The sequence below is a fragment of the Chanodichthys erythropterus genome, chromosome 3 (assembly GCF_024489055.1).
Source record: "Chanodichthys erythropterus isolate Z2021 chromosome 3, ASM2448905v1, whole genome shotgun sequence".
Classification (NCBI taxonomy): domain Eukaryota; kingdom Metazoa; phylum Chordata; class Actinopteri; order Cypriniformes; family Xenocyprididae; genus Chanodichthys; species Chanodichthys erythropterus.
The window spans coordinates 27,141,231-27,159,459 of NC_090223.1; the positions used below are offsets into that span (position 1 = coordinate 27,141,231).

An 18,229-nucleotide genomic window follows, 5' to 3' on the forward strand; every position below is an offset into this window, starting at 1 on the left:
TAAAGAATGATTCATTCGGACATTACTGTAACTAGATCATTGAGTCAGTGAGTTGAAATTGAGAACCGCTGCTGTCGGATTTGTGAACAAATCATTCAGGCAAGTTTTGTGAATCAACCCGATCATAAAAAGAAGTGACTCAAAAGAATGCTTCTTCACAAAATGGACTGTGACTGGATCATCGAGTTGAGAACTGAATCAGTCCTATTTGCAAACAAATCATTCAGACAGGTTTTGTGAATCAAAACTGAAAACACTCAAAGAGTGAATAATTCACAAACCAGACATTGCTGTGACTAGATCGAGTCAGTGAGTTGAAAATGAGAAACGACTGAGTCCAATTTGTGAATGAATCATTCTGACAGGTTTTGTAAATCAAAAAGATTTGACCCTAAAGAATGAATCAAACATTGCTACTTCTCTCAAGAACACATCAAATAAATCTATCATATGACTGTAGCTCAAAGTGTTATGCACCACTTTTACGATACTTTCAATAAACAATATGTAATCAATCATAGTATTTTATAAGTGGCAGGCACTCCGAGAGCTTTCTGCAAAGTGTTGGTATAGTCATGTTGTTTTCTGAAGATGAACACCTGTGCATATACACGCTGTTCATGTATTTAACCACGACAGATTCATTGTCCCCGGCATGTCTACAGCTAAGACGGACACGGAGAGACAGAAAGAGAGGTCCTGTATCAGTATCAAGGGCAGTAGAGCACTCTGCTTCTTACAGTAGTTCAGATATTGTGACATTAATCTACACAAACACACACACTCATACAGTTACTTTACACTCTAGTGACCAGCCTGAGCCCGAGGCAAAAACAGTGCATTCATAGAGAACAGCAAAATGAAAGAGAGAGAGAGGTCTTACATCTCATGGTCGTACAGGACATAAATGAAAGTACTGAGCTATATATGCAGTTACACACACACACACACACACACACACACACACACACACACACACACACACACACACACACACACACACACACACACGCAGAGTAATACTGTAATAATGGCCTCTTACTGTAATTGTCCAGAGCCCTGTGGGTATTAAAGCACTGCTCGGCCTAATTAAGTCACTTCATTCCACACTGTGACCATTGCTATCTCCTGGGCTATACCATAATTCACCGGCTTCGAGCGGTACCAGTGTTACAGTACATGTTTGTGCCTTGTCTGTTTTGCAGGGGGCAAAACGACCTTCAGAACTGCAGTGCACCCTTAGGATTGTTTGATTTGATTGGTTTGGCCCATATGATGATGATTCAGATTGGTTCTTGGTTTCTAAGTGGCGCCAAGAGCACTGAAGTCATTATTTGCTTATATGTGAGAGAATATGGCCATAATGTGACTAATATCAGATTGTTCATGTGCTCCAAATATTCAGATTAGCGGTCATAAATATGAATTACCCAACAGAGTTTTAAAGGGATAATTCACCCAAAAAGAAAAAAGAAAGTCACACAGGTTTGGAAGAACGTGAGGGGGAGTAAATGATGGCGGGATTTTGATTTTTGCTTGAACTATCCTTTTAAACTATCCTTGGCTTTGATTCAGCTAGAAAAGAACCAAATTAATTTGTCCCTTGGTGCATGTGAATCATTGCCATTGGTTCACTGAGAGTGGAAGGGGTCACACTACAGGATAATAAGGCTAATTATATCTCCAAGGACAAATCAAAACTAATCTTGATTCAGCGGGGGACCAAATCACAGTTAATACAGACTCTGAGGCAGTATCCTTAACCTCGGGAACTCTATCAGACAAAAGGACTTTTCTACTCCCCACAGGGCAAAGACATGAAATCCTACTAGCCATCAGATTGAAGTTGCGAGTTCATATCGACTGTTATGACTTCTATTATTTTGCCCTTTAGGTGTGAGTGTCTCTTGAGATCAGGCAGATTTCTGAGATGACAAAGCAAAGATACTGTAACAGAAAACCGCTATTCAGTGAAAAGCAAAGGAACGCACTCTACCTCTCCTTTTCTGCTGACTGAATGAACAATTGACCTCTGCAAAAAAGACAGAAAGAAAATAAGCATGCATGTGCTGCATAAATTCAGCAAGGACACATTAAATTCAAAGATGACAGTAAAAGACAGTAAAATATTTTTATTTCTAATAAATGCTGTTCTGTTTGAATATTATATTACAATTTAGCTTTGCCATCACAGGATTAAATATATACATCTATATACAGATCAGCTGCTTCTAAAGCTCTATGTGGAAATATAGGGCATATTACAGCGTGTATTCAACATCATCCAGAAAGCTAAAGAAAGAACAGTGAGAGTAACAGGATAAGACTGAGTGAGTCAGTTTTAGACTGCTCTCCCAGCGGACCTCCGCCACAGTGCTGACCTCATTTACGAGGTCAGGGATTGGTTAATTGAAGGTGTAACTCCTGGTGTGACACAGTGACCTTAGTGTCAGTCTAAAGTTAGAGTTAGACTTTTCCCCTGCCGAACCACAAGCCAAGGTAAAAAAAAATACTCACCTTTAAATGGTACAAAGAGCTTAGAATAGATCAGTCACACACATTTGGCTCAGCTTTACCAAGATACCAAAGTCTGCAATAAGAAGAGATTTCAGAAAACAAAAACACCGTAAAAGTATAATATAACTGAGTCTTCTGAGTGCATTTGATAGAATTGTGTAAGAAACAGCCCTTTTTGTACCTGTGCAAATGTATGGGTAAAAGATACAGCATAAGTTCAGACTTTGGCACAGATGTATAAATTAGTGCAGGTGAGTCAGTCTTCTCTCTATGCGTTCTTGTTGAACGCCGAACTCCTACAGAGAACATTCACGCACTGCCAAACCAAATAAAACTACTCATTAAAAGAAAACCTCTCGTGTTTATTGGTTCAGAAAATGCCAGATACTGTGTGTGTGTGATAATGTGTGTCTGTCCATTAGCATGCGGCGCAATTCTGAGTGGATAATTAGCAGGTGTTTTGCATTATGGATAAAATCCAAATGAGATAAACACACAAACACATGCATAGGAAAGGCTTGGCATCAAACACACACATATTAATTTCAAACACTCCTGACACCCACACAATGTCGCTTACAAGGACACAAACAAGATAGTGGGATTTGTTTCTTGATAATAGCGACAAATCCACCACATCCACAAGAAGAACTGTGATCAGAAATATAACTGACTGATTTTAAATTGTGATTTGGCTGCCACTAAAATGGGTCATAGTCATAGTTTTAAAAAAAATGTTCTAAATATAAGAGCCCGTCCACACGGGGACACATTTAGATGTATACGTAAAAATTTTGTATTGTATCAGCGTTTAGTCCAGACGGGTCCGGCATTTGGGGGCCTGAAACCGCTATTTTCTGAAACCGAGTCCCAAAGTGGATAAATCTGAAAATGACACCCTTGCATTTTCGTGTGTACAGCCAATCCGTATATTTTGTGAAACGATGATATCATCACCCCACGTCTCGACCCTAGTCAGACAATAGCGGACTACATGCTTATGTTCATGCCGCAGAAGCTACTGAGCCTTTATTTCTAAGCTTTACTAAAGTTTGTATACTGCGCTAATGTTTATGCGCATGCTCCAAGTCTTATTCTCCATTTTAGTGCATCTCTGTAGCAGAATTACAGTGCCACATACTGATCTGGCATGTATGCTACATCATTTTGAGTCAGTTTCAGTGGTTTCATGTGTACACAGATATTACTAGAGAAGAGGAAAAAAAGATTGGGTAGGGAAAGCTCTGGCTTTGTGTGGATGTGACATAAAAGAAGATTCCACACCACAGCTATAACGATAACGATATAGTCAGTGTAGCCAAGTCCGCGGTTTACCCGCAGAATTGGGCTACTTTAACACTGTTGCCATGGGTTGTTTTTCATGTCTGTGGTTTAAAGCCACTCTAAATAACATGATATTTAGCCTCTGGAAAGCAAATTTTACCAGGGGACCCCCTGCCAAAAACATGTATTTTACCCCCAGAACGCAATGGGGACCCCCACTGAAGCAATTATAAGGGTTTTGTTGTACATACACCCTTTTCAACGATACTTTAAAGAAAATGAATATATGGAAAACAGTCGATCATACCCTCGGAATAACTGGTGAGAAGTATTAACAATGAGATCATTATGCCAGGCTAGCAAACAGTGTAAAATAAAATTACCTCAGGTATCCATCCAGCACTAGTTTCAACAGCATTGTCTTGCTTCCTTTGAAGTTGCAGTGAAAAAGACTAGGCGTTTTTTTTTTTTTTATTCCATGCACTACTGACTTTGTCAGCTAAATTCACTGTTAGATTAGATTGATTACACTAGCTATTCGCTCGAAACATATCATGCTGAGGACATCTGCTGGTTTAAGCCATGTAAATGCAACAAGAACAGCAAAATGTTGTACACCCTTTGAAAACCGCGGCGTGAGCTTAGAATAAACAGACCATTATCGTTCGTCGATGTGGACGCAAATATAGTTGTCGTTATAGTTATCGTTCTTGGTGTGAAGGGGCCTTTTATGCTTTGTGTTCATTACCACCATAGCAACATAGCGTCTGTCGTATTTTCTTTCTGAATTGTCACTGATCAGTAGAACAGTGAAAATGGTTGCATTTGTGGTTGCAAGTGTAAACAAGATAACCGTCATATCATGAAGAGGAGTTTTAGAAATAAAATAAATTAGAAAATGTTCATTGCAGAATAATCAGCGGTAACTGTGAGCCAGAGAAAAAGAACAAAGAGAGATCTATCCTCCCATTGTCCATCTGTCCATCCATCCATCCATCCATCCATCCATCCATCCATCCATCCAGTGTATTACCCCCCAACCAGGATATCTGCCAGCCTACCCTTTTAATATGCCAAGAATCTGGCCTGACCGCAGTGGTCTGCTGTAGCGCTAAGAGCAGAGGCAGTTATCAGACCGTTTGACCTTGAATGAGCGTGTGATCAGGCGTAAATGGTTAAAAGGAATTTAAACCTGAATTTGTGGGAAATCTAGGGGGCTTTGACAGCTCAAATATTGAGTTATGACTCAAGATCAGTCTCCTGCTTTGTGATTGTGACTGGAAGCAGAAAGCTGTGACGGTCTTCTATAGGTGCAGCTGTTCAATACTTGTGGCTGAAAATATGGTTCATATATACAGATGCATGCATGCAGTTACTAACATTAATGGAGTATTTGACCTTTTAAAGAACATTAATTTCTTTTTTTATTTCTAAAAAAAGAGCATTTATATAAAATAGAACATTATAAAACTCTTTACTGTCACTCTAGAAGAATTATGAAAATTAACCATGGATTTATTATAGTAAAACTTGCTGAATTATCACTGATCATTTTTGCCATTTGAAGAATGTCCTATGGGCAACTTTTATGATAGTCATTCTGTCACTATATGCAAGAAGATCTTTTTTGTTCAAGGGGAGAAAAAGTCATGAGGGTTTGGAATGACATGTTCCCATTATCCCATGATTTACTAACCCTCAAGCCATTTGACTATCTTCTTTCAGACGAACACAATCTGAGATATATTTAAAAATATCCTTAGTCCTCAGTGGTTTATAATGGTTGTGAATGGGGGGCCATTAAAAAAAAAAGAAGCATCCATCCATGATCAAAGTAATCCATACGGCTCCAGAGGGTTAATAAAGGCCTTTTGAAGTGAAGGGATGGATTTTTGTAATAAAAATATCAAAATTTAAAACTTTAATTCAAATAACTAGCTTCCAGTGGACGACCGTACGCATACTATGCAAGTCGACTTGCGCCAAATGAGTAATCCTCTGATGCAATGTGTACAGGATGTCGGAGTATCATAAGCTTAGATGCCTCTCATGTTTCAAACAAATGGAGCTCCTCTTCTCTTATATCGAAATCCTCCGACATTCCTCATTTTAGACTTCTAATTCTTGACCGGTGTTTTGTATTGCTCTCTCCTCTGCACCTCCGTATCCATTGTTGCGTCATTTCGAGGATACTCTTCCACCCAAATCGACTTGCACAGTATGCGTATGGTCGTCCACCGGAAGCTAATTATTTGAATTTATAAAAGTTTTAAATATGGATATTTTTCTTACAAAAACGCATCCCTTTGCTTCAAAAGGCCTTTATTAACCCACTTGAGCTGTATTACTTTGATCATGGATGGCCACCCACTCACTACCATTATAAACCTTGGAGGACTAAGGATATTTTTAAATATATCTCTGATTGTGTTCGTCTGAAAGAAGATAGTCAAATACACCTAGAATTGCTTGAGAGTGAGTAAATCATGGTATAATTTAAATTGTTTTGGTGAACTATCCCTTGAATGGGTGTAAACAATGGCATACTTTCACCAAATCCTCAACATCACAGCTTTAATTAGTATGCATAAGTAGTTCTGATGAAACATCGGCCGTAATTGCTTTGATCGTTTTACGTCAAGCCACTAATGCGGGGCTGAAATAACGCAGACCTCACAAAGTCTTGAATCAATTAATCTATCATTTCAAGACTGTCACAACAGTACTGCGCATTAATTAATTAATCTCCAGAAAGCCTCACTGAGTGATGTGTGTGTGAAAGAGAGAGAGAAAGATAGACAGAAACAGATCGCAAGAGATAGGTGGCTGTTGAGTTTCATCTAAAAGCTGCCCACGTAGGAAAGAAATTCAAACATACACACATCGTCCCACACACACCAACATTGCATTCTGTCTGCCAATACTCAATTAGTGTCAGCTGTCCAATCTCGACCGCTCTCACATCCACACATACGCAATTACACACACACACAAATTCAATGATGTCTATCTGTTCATCCAAAACTGTATGAACAAACACAAACACAGTTAATGGCCCCTAACTACGAAAAAGATACAATGGGTCAGACAAACATTGCATAAAAAAAATAAAAAAAAAAGAATCAGCAAAAAGTGTGTAATTTTTTGTTTTAACCTCCTATATTGCCAAATGTTAAATATTCTCCGGAACTCTTGCTCCGAGTTTTTACAGCAATCCATGTTTTCACTGTTCTATGGTAGGGAGTGCTGTTTCGGATCTTCGGATCTCCCGAACCAAAAACAAGCGAAGATCTGCATAAATCAGGGCTGCATTTAAGTCCAATTTTTTTATGCCCTTCCCTCGCTAACTCCCCTCCATCTCATTCACTCAGATGTACGTCATTGAGTTACGTTGCACGAGTGCCCAAAACTGGAGGAACCCTTGCAATGTGTTGAAATGGAACGCCCTAAGCCCTTGATCACTTGGAATCCGCAGTGGAGCTGATTTATTATTTACGTGTTGCATCGTGGTCTATGGATCTGCCTGAAGTGTATGCATTAAATAGACTCGCTTTCTCTGTCAAAATCGAGAGGTTGAGCGTCTGTCCAAATAAACTTTCCTCTTCCACTTGACAAAGTCATATTCACAAAACATTTAAGGCTAAAAGTAGCTCCTAACTTGCCGATTTAGGAGAAACTCTTAAAAATAATGGCCGTGTCAGTCCTAAATTTTGGACTCTCAAATTTTTTGCTCTAACATAATTTCACAAAGCATTTTAGCACTAAAACTAGCTCCTAAGTCTCTGAAAAGTTCGTAGTAGTTAAGAGGACTCCTAAGTCACTGAGACCAAATCACAAACAATCCTAAAATGTTTTTTGCCGGCAATGCGCCTCAGCAATCTGCCCAAAGACACTAAACACCATTGAGGCAATAGGTGACAGAGCTTTGGGTGCTGAACCTTTTTATCATAAATGCAATTCATATTTTGATTTATAGATTTTAATCTGCGATAAGATAACATGAAGGTTCATTTATGTAAAGGCAATATGCAATGAATGATGGAGAATAAAACATTGCGGTCAAGTTAAATATAATATCTTATTGTCAGCTCTGATAGCCTTGTGGGCAGCTCATGTGACCTGAGTTCAGGTTCCGGCTCGTAGTCCTATCATAATAAAAGGGCACACCAAACACCAAAAATAAATATTTGAACATAAATAACTAAAAAAGAAAATAATGTCCTGTACCTGTGGCAGTTGTTTTCACAAGTTCACACTTACAAGTGATCAAATAGAGTATAAGATTAAAATAAGTGTAGTTGGTGTGCTGTCCGAGGGGAGGCTCTGAGCTTGGAATTTAGCCCAAACCTAGAGTACCCCCCCGTATCCTGGGAACAGAAACTAGGCTGAGAGTGAGGAGTCAGGGTAGTGAAGGGATGCAGAAAATGGTTAAGGTAACTAGGTGAGTCGGCTGTGTATATATGCCTCCTCTCAAGCTGATTAAATAGATCATTTGAACGTGCTCCTCCCGAACTTTGTTAATAAAACATAATTTGTCATGTGAATTCTGCAATCTCTTGAGATGCAGACATGTAAGAGGCTGAAGACATGTAGGACGCTCACAACAGAGACAGAGCGCATTCAGGCCACGCCCACACGGGGGGGGGGGGGGGGGGTTGGGCAAACAAACCGTCTCCATTGACTTTGTATTGCGTGAGGCTGCCTCCTTGTCATTTCTGACTTATAACAAAAAACAGAAAAATATCTAAACAGTGATATGTGACAAGGTGTACAGCAAACAAGCTTAAAAAAAAAACAGAAGAAAGTTTTTACAAGCTATCGAACTGTAAAAGCCTTTTAGGAGACAAAAGTGGATACGTGATAAGACGTGAAGCATCAGCAGGAAGAATGGGTACGTTTTATGCCTCAGTATGCCCCGGTGAGCGTGGTTTTCAGACTATGATGCATCTCTATTAGCTGAACATATACTTGTTTAATTAGTGACACTTAGCCTACATTTTAAAATCTTTATTTGAATATGACAACATTTTTATTTTAAAATCCTTTTTTTTAAATTTTTTTTATATGGCAACATGATACCTCATTCTACAATATTTCTGTGAATAAATCACTGACAGAGACCCCTCCCCTATCAGCCAATCACTCTGGGCATACAGTAGTTAATAAGTTTACATCATCCATAGCAAAGGTCAACCCAGCCCTTTCACTTCCACTTCCATTTCATTTCTTCCCATTCCTTAGTAAAATTTGGTCTCAGTAGCTTTGTGAACAAGTTTCAAAAGAAAACAGTATAAGTTATTTATACATTTATTCCACCAAAAGTCCAAACACTGGTTCTTTGAACATTGCTTAAGCAATGGTTTATCTTTAGGGCAGGACTATCAGTTTGACACACCAATGGCAGACAAGGGGAGTGTCTCAAAACTTGTTTCAACACAATCATTGGTTCTGTCAACTGGTGTGTGCCAGCAGTCTTGCAGTATGTCCACAAAGATGTAGGGCGTCTTATGCCACTTTTCCACTGCATGGTACAACTCAGCTCAGCTTGGCACAGCACGGCTCGGCTCACTTCGCTTTTCCACTGCAGTTAGTTACGCTTCAAAGTGTGTGGGATTATAGACTGATTATAGACGTGCTAACAAATACTGCGGTGGCTGTTGCTGACTATTAAAATCTAGCGGGTTTGGTGTCTCGTGCCATAAATCCAATGACACTGGTAGTGTCTCTGCCTGTCTCTTTGGATGCCACTATTCTCTCTGACCAATCAGTGATCTGCAACATTTACTTATCACATTTTAGTATCGGTACAGCATGCTTGGAACCTCAACCAAGGTGGTACAATTTAAGCAAGCCATACCGAGCCCTACCATGCAGCGAAAAAGTGCCATTATTTGTCATTTCAGGTTTCAGAAGGACTCCTTTGGGACAGAATTATTACATTTGGTGCCGCTATTGGCTGAAATTACACACTTTGCCTTTAAGTCAGGACAACAGTAAACCACACCAGAGAAACCAGAGGAAAAAAAGTAACTGAATGAATAAGAAACTGGTAACCTCAGGTGGATGGTTAATCTAGTCAAAAGAGTTAAATGGCCAAAAAAGCCAAAAATGTGCAAGAGACTGTGTGTGTGTGTGACTGATTTGGTTCATTAACCAGAGCAGGCAGCCTGCAGGAGTAATGCATCTTTCTCTCTCTCTCTCTTTCACTCACACACGCACACACACACACACACACACACACACTTTGCCATCACTGCAGAATGGATGTAATCTTTTTGCTGTGCTATCCTTTCAGCTAACACGCTAACACCATTCCAGCAGTCCCCACACACCCTGACAGCAAGCATCAGAGAGTATTTGAACCCAAAGACACGTTACTGCACCAGGACTGGAGCAGCACTAACGCAGCCAAGCTCTTCTCCTCATCCTCTGGCATTCTTGTGAATCTCTCCCTCTCTTTTTGTGCTACTTCAACCTCCAGATTGTGCAAATGCAACATCTGGACTATAAGAAAAGGCATAAAAAGGCTTAGATTTATTGAAGTTAGCACAATATAAAACAACAGACGTCAATGGAAAGTCTTGTGCATGCAAATGTTAACTTGGTATGAGAGAGAAAAAGAGATTAAAGAGATGCACAATTAGTAAAGTGACTAAAGTAAATCAATTAATGTAGACAATATAATTATTACATAAATATTTTTTGGCACATTATCATTTATCTCGGTAAATTTATAGGCATGAGTTTATGAATGAAATCATATACACATTAAAAGAAACACACTGAATAGAAACAACACTCCAACATCAGAGATAGACAGACAGACTGAGAGAAAGACAGATGGATAGGTAAAATGGGCTGAATAATAGACAGACAAAATAACAGAAAGACAGACAGATGGATAGATAAATTGGAAAAAGAGACGATAGATAGATAGATAGATAGATAGATAGATAGATAGATAGATAGATAGATAGATAGATAGATAGATAGATAGATAGATAGATAGATAGATAGATAGATAGATAGATAGATAGATAGATAGATAGATAGATAAAATGTTCTGCCACATTGCCTTCATCTATTAAGGTTTAAATCTCTTTTTAATGAACGATTCATCAAGTTCATCTGTTTGTGTCTTCCTAAATCTCTCTGCCAGGCTTTTCTCATTTTACAGTCCCATTTTCTGTAGATGTGATCTATTACATTTTCAGTAATGCTGTACAAGCTCTCTTTCCCTCCATCACACACACACACTCTGTGCGGAGGGCTGACAGAGCTCAGCTGTGGTTTGTGAATGGGATATTACATGAAGATGATGTTGCAGCCACTCTGACTTTGATAGGAGATGACCACCTCTCCCTCTCTTTCTGCATCCTCTAACCATTTTAATCTTCCTCATACTTGATCATTTACTCATTTCTTCCTGTTATCACTGTACTTTCAGTCACACTTCCTTTTAAGCTATGTGTGGTAATTGTTCTCCTTTCTGACTCCAGCTCATCAAACAGTTCCTTGTTTTACCATTCCTAGTTATTCCATAACTCTTTCCTGTGTGGTAGTGAAGCATGCCAGAGTCTTACCTGCTGTAGAGTGAGCTGGAGTCCCGGGTTCAGCTGGAGGTTCAGGTCTGCAGAGGAACGAGACCGGCAACGCACAGACAGACACCAAACCAAACTGGAGCTTGAGCACACCAAAGAGAGAGAGAGAGAGAGAGAGAGACAGAGAGGGAAAAAGAGAGAGACAGAGAGACAGAACACTGACTAGTTGGAGGTGAGATGAAGGGGAGAGAGAGAGTAAGAGGAAGATAAACGGACAGAGAAAGAGAAAGTGAGTGAGGGAGAGAGGGAGACAGAGAGAGAGGAGGGGCTTAAGTCGGATAGGAGGTACTGTGTGATGCCGTAAGAAAAGCACTGAGAATCAGTGAATGAATGAATGAATGACCGAATGAACAAATAAATGACCAGAAATGAGCAAATGAATGAATAAATAAATGACCTAATGAATGAATGAATAAATGAATGAATAAATTACCTAATAAATGACCTGAATAAACAAATGACCTAATGACCAAATTAAGGAATGAACAAAATCGCTTATAAATGAAGGAATGAACGAGCAAATGACTAATACATCACCCAAATAAACAAATGATCTAATGACCAAATGGATGAATTCATGAACAAATTACCTATTACATGAATAAATGACTCGAATAAACAAATTACCTGACTAAATTAATTAGTGAATTAAAGAACAAGCAAATGAATGAACCAATGAATGAATGAAATGACAGAATGAACAAATACTCAAATAAATGACTAAATGACCGAATTAATTAAAGGAAAACAGAACAAACAAACAAATAGATTTTAACAAATTCATTAAACACAGGATATGATTAGGTCGGTCTGGAGAAAAAAAATGAAGTTATGGCAAGTCACCTAAAGGGTCAGTTAACCCAAAAATGTAAATTCTGTCATACTCACCCTGTCACCAAGTTTTTGATATTTTTTTTTTATATTAACACCTGTTTTGATATTTTGAAAAATGTCAAAATGAACATACATGTTCAATACATGTAAAGTCGATGCGATCCAAGATGTATGAACCCCAACATGATTTTTGGAAGAACTACTGTATAAACCTTTTAACTTTTTCTCCTGATCAAAAGAACCATTAAATATGTCTCTTACAGTGTTTCAAAAGAGATCTCAACAATGTCTCAAACTGTGCTTCTTGTTCATCAAGTCAAAGATTTCAGCATGAACTCAAACCTCACTCATCAAATACTTTCAAGACTAAACTATCTATTCTAAACTGTCCACATTCATTTTACATTCTTTGTGTCTAATCTTATGTCTCCTAAGTAATATTAGGAGGAGAAGTTGGTACTTAAATGAGAACAACTGAAAATTAAATATTCTGAGAAATGAAAGAACAATGCAGAAGCCCCTGAACAAACCCTAAGGAAAATTATGTTTTGAGGTAAAGATGAAACAAGGATTAATAAACTGGAACATGCACAAAAAGACAAAAAGCTGCTGAGTGGGGAAGAATGACTAGCAAATGCGAGTGATAAACTCCCAGGAGGGGTGCAGAGAATGGTCCAAATTATAATGGAATGACCTAAAGGCATATACACAATTATTTTTGGAGAAAAAACAGCATGAACGAGAGGTTGAATGTGTGAGAGAGTGCTTCAGACACAACAGAAATAAATGTAATTTGTCTTCAAGCATGTAGGCTATATGCAGCATCAGAGAAACCCAGGCGCCTGCTGCCCCATCGCAGTCCAGCAAACATGCTCCAATGAGCCATATATCGCTCCATCTGGTCATATCATTTTGTGTGCCACAGCACCTCTGGTTTTTCTCTCATTCTTCACTCAAAGTGGAAGCAGCATCTGTGTTAAATGCAACCCAAAAATAAATATTCTGTCATCATTTACCATGTGTTCCAAACATGGTAAATGATGTTTTACAGCTCTTTTCCAACAATAAAAGGATATAGTGACTACATTCTGTCAGGTTCCAAAATGACAAAAAGTACCATTAAAATAGTCCATATGACTTGTGCACTGTGTCTTCTGAAGACCTTTGTGTGAGCAACAGGCTAGAATAAACACCGATCAGGCATAACATTATGAGCACTGACAGGTGAAGTGAATAACACTGATTATCTCTTCATCATGGCACCTGTTAGTGTGTGGATATATTAGGCAGCAAGTGAACATTTTGTCCTCAAAGTTGATGTGTTAGAAGCAGGAAAAATGGGCAAATGTAAGGATTTGAGCGAGTTTGACAAGGGCCAAATTGTGACGGCTACACGACTGTGTCAGAGCATCTCCAAAACTGCAGCTCTTGTGGGGTGTTCTCGGTCTGCAGTGGTCAGTATTTATCAAAAGTGGTCCAAGGAAGGAACAGTGGTGAACCAGCGACAGGGTCATGGGCAGACAAGGCTCATTGATGCACATGGGGAGCGAAGGCTGTCCCGTGTGGTCCGATCCAACAGACGAGCTTCTGTAGCTCAAATTGCTCAAGAAGTTAATGCTGGTTCTGATAGAAAGGTGTCAGAATACACAGTGAATCACAGTTTGTTGTGTATGGGGCTGAATAGCTGCAGACCAGTCAGGGTGCCCACGCTGACCCCTGTCCACCGCCGAAAGCACCAACAGTGGACAGGTGAGCATCAGAACTGGACCACGGAGCAACAGAAGATGGTGGTCTGGTCTGATGAATCATGTTTTCTTTTATATCAAGTGGATGGCCGGGTGCGTGTGCGTTGCTTACCTGGGGAACACATGGCACCAGGATGCACTATGGGAAGAAGACAAGCCAGCGGAGGCAGTGTGATGATTTGGGCAATGTTCTGCTGGGAAACCTTGAGTCCTGCCATCCATGTGGATGTTACTTTGACACGTACCACCTGCCTAAGCAATGTTGCAGACCATGTACACCTTTTCATGGAAACAGTATTCTGGTGGCTGTGGCCTCTTTCAGCAGGATAATACACCCTGCCACAGAGCAAAAATGCTTCAGGAATGGTTTGAGGAGCACAACAATGAGTTTTTGACCTGGCCTCCAAATTCCCCAGGTCTCAATCCAATCGAACATCTATGGGATGTGCTGAACAAACAAGTCCGATCCATGGAAGCTCCACCTCACAACTTACAGGACTTAAAGGATCTGCTGCTAACATCTTGGTGTCAGATACCACAGCAGACCTTCAGGGGTCTAGAGGAGTCCATGCCTCGACGGGTCAGGGCTGTTTTGGCAGCAAAAGGGGGACCAACACCATATTAGGAAGGTGGTCATAATGTTATACCCAATCAGTGTATTTTGTTTAAGTTAAAGTCACAATGAAACTGAAATAGTAACAGATCCCTTCTGTATTGTGATGTACATCCAAGTGAAATGAATTATCAAGAAAGAAAAAAAAAGTAAGTTGGAAACTTTGTTCTATGCTTGTTAACTGGATGAAGGCAGATTTGAATGCGAGCATGCAGTCGATTATAAGAAATAGGTTTGTGTGTTAACGTATATGAAATGACTGGAAAAGCATACGTCACAATAGAGAAATCAAGATATTTTTATTACAAATTATGAGATTAAAACAAAAATGTAAACATGTAAAGATATGCATGGATGAATTGTTCACAATAAGATCAATAACATGCATGAATTTAAATTTTATGCCGACTTTAATATAATTTAATAATAATATAATTTTTAATATAATTTGTACTTCAGTATCATTAACTTAGTCTGTCATAATTGGGTAACAACCAGTACTGTTTGGAATTACTGAAGTCAATCCTGATACAATGCATCTCAATGAATTACAATGACTTTTATATTTATTCCCCGAATAAAAAAAGTATAATTTCCCAAACATAATTGTGTATCCAAAACAATCTGAATATGTGTGAATGGTGGAAGGGAAAACTTTCAGCAAATACTGATATCTCGTTTGGTACTTGATTTCAGAAGACTTGGTATAACCACGTCTTTTTTTGTAACATGATCGTGAAGAGAGTGACATAATCAGTGAATTCTTCAGCATTTTAGGGCATACTTGAGTGTAGTGATTTACTCTGGGTTACTGGGTTTCTTTGGTGTGTTTATTAAAGAGAGCTTTTAGGCTAACGGCCAACACAGCTCCCAGATCAGCTAAACGCTAATGATGTTCAATATCACATCAAGCAACATGCTGTTCTGCAATCAACCTTCAAGGGAGGCACTAAAACAAGCCACATTACAGAATTACTCAAACCATAGTTAAAGTTTACCTCAGCTGTTTGGTAATTCACAGACTGATTCACTGTTTGCACAATTTACACAAACTGGTTTGGATATTAGTATGCAAGCATATATTACTCAGATGGTTGAAAATGACAGGAAACAAACTCATCTGAAAACTTAATCTGGTGTAAAGAGTTTCAAATGTATAGTGTGAGGGATGCATGTACACCCCTTTTCTTCATGTGAATGATCCAGTGTACACAGGAGAGAGTTGACAGATTTACCAGAATAACCTAATAAAGCTCGCTTTCTCCTTTGCTCAGTTTACTTTGCGATTCATAAGGGAATTCGTTCATTTAATGTGCATTAAGCTGATCCCTAAATCCATTTAGACATGGAATAAAAGACCAAATTATAATTCTCTTCTCTTATCCCTGTTCTTCACAAAAAACTTCAGCAGAATCTCAAGCAAACCACCACTAGGGGCAGTTCAAAGCCTTCAGCGCACACCATGATCACATTTACTGCATCTGGAGAGAAATTGCAGGGAAACTGACTTTCAGGGAACGATTATCAGGTCACAGTGTAGATAATGTCTGCAACAGTCTCAACTCATTTCAGTTGAGTTTTAAGCACAGTATGTGCGCAGTTGAAATATTCCCTCTGATGTAATGATTAATAATTAAATGGACAAAGCTGTCCTGAGAAAACCTTGTACCTACAAATCATGAGACAAATGCAGAGCTCTGTTAATCTGTGAGAATATTAAGTCAATATTTCATGAACAAACTCCTTAAGTATTAAGCATCAGTGCTTAAATCGTAACTCTTGGGAGTCTACTCTTTTGAGTTGAATCAGTGAGCAAATACGGGCAAGTCTGTGGTACTTGTTCTCTCACTCTCTCTCTTTCTTTCTTTACTTTTTGTCCCCAGCCCATCCAACAGCTTTAACTTGGATGGTAGTGAAGCATGCCAAAGTCTTACATGCTGTAGAGTGAGCTGAAGTCACAGGTCCAGCTGGAGGTTCAGGTCTGAAGAGAAACAAGATAAACTGAACTCATGAAAACCCAAAACACCACATAATTGTGGCAGTCAGTATTGCACCTACAACACAGAAATGTGACAGAGATTCAGGACTAATCGTGTATGTACATTATAATATCATTCTATTGTAATTTTAAGGTCTTCAGCCAGCTCACTGGGATGAGTATCAAAGTATAAAGGGGATGCAGTTTCCTGTGGACATCCCATGGGAATTGTAGTCCATTTAAGCCTGCTGAGGAGTCAATTGTGCAGCTCTAGCATGAAGGACAAAGGCTGCATAATTCCCTCAGGATCACACACACACTAATGCTCTCAGTGCAACATTACAGTCCGTGGCTTAAAGGGATAGTTCACCCAAAAATTTAAATTCTGTTATTAATTACTCACCCTCACGTTGTTCCAAACCCTTGAGATTTTTGTTCATCTTCGCAACACAAATTAAGATCTTTTTGATGAAATGAGAGCATTCTGTCCCTCCATTGACAGCTATGCAACTGACACTTTGTTGCTCCCAAAAGTTCATAAAGAGATCGTAAAACTAATCCATATGAATAGAGCGGTTTAGTCCGAATTTTCTGAAGAGACTCGATTGCTTTATATGATGAACAAATTTAATTTAGGCTTTTATTCACACATAAACATTCATCAACTCACACATTGTGGTAAACGTAAGCTCAAGCATGTTTGCTTGATGTGCGAGAACCAATGAGGTTCAATCTTGTGTGTTACGGAGCTTCTGGAAGAGGTTTGTTCTCGCGCATCAAGCAGGTTTGGCTGATCTTCTATTTATGTTTGATAATCAAGTATTATATGTGAATGAAAGCCAATCTGTTTATAAATAAAATTCAATCTGTTCATCATATAAAGGGATCGTGTCTCTTCAGAACATTTGGACTAAACCAGTTCATTCATATGGATTAGTTTTACTACCTCTTTATGAACTTTTTGAATTGTCAAAGTGGTAGTTGCGTACCCATGGAGGGTCAGATATCTCTCAGATTTCATCACAAAGACCTTCCTTTGTATTCCGAAGAACAGAATTCTTATATGTGTGGCATGACATGAGGGTGAGTAATTTTTGGTTGAACTAACCATTTAAGCTTCTGAAGAACAGGAAAGGACACACTGCAACACATTAGACCACATTAGACCTCTATCAGCATCAATCGCTTGAACCTCTTGTAAGTGCTACATACAGTATGACTACAGGAAAGTTTTAAGAGACAAAACTTTACACAAAACAAATTCCCAACTTCTTGGGGTAAGAAAAAAGTCCCATAAAAGACTGTTTCCCTATCCTGAGTGAGAAAACGTCTCCGCTTATCAGGAAAATTTGCTAATACTATAAAAAATAAGTTTCCAGATCATCTGCCTCAGCTTGGTTTGAATTTAAAAAAACAAAGAAGGACATCTTTGTCCACAGGAAGTAGACTCATGTCTGCAAGAAACAAGTATTACGTCATATAGAAATTGCAACTTCTAAGGAACTTGTTATAACCAAGACACTATTGGGAAACTTTGGGTGTGTGTGTGTGTGTGTATGCGCTTGCATTTATAACTTCTGTTAAAAAATAAGAGAAAGAAACACACACTTTCACACAAACCACCTTCATTGTGTAATCTGCTGTTAAAATATGAATG

General features: G+C 38.9%; 1 protein-coding gene across 2 annotated transcripts in view; it reads right to left on the reverse strand.

Moving 5' to 3' along the window:
* Nucleotides 1-11,600, reverse strand: part of pvalb6 (parvalbumin 6) — a 45,859-nt gene extending 34,259 nt beyond the window's left edge. Inside the window, exon 1 of one of the 2 annotated variants that reach the window (XM_067381603.1) lies at nucleotides 11,385-11,600. The gene's annotated coding sequence lies outside the window, so the exon portion shown is untranslated. Of the gene's footprint in view, nucleotides 1-1,996; nucleotides 2,009-11,384 lie in introns of those variants that run through there. The other variant, XM_067381605.1, reaches the window with a different exon arrangement.
* Nucleotides 11,601-18,229: the final 6,629 nt, after the last annotated feature.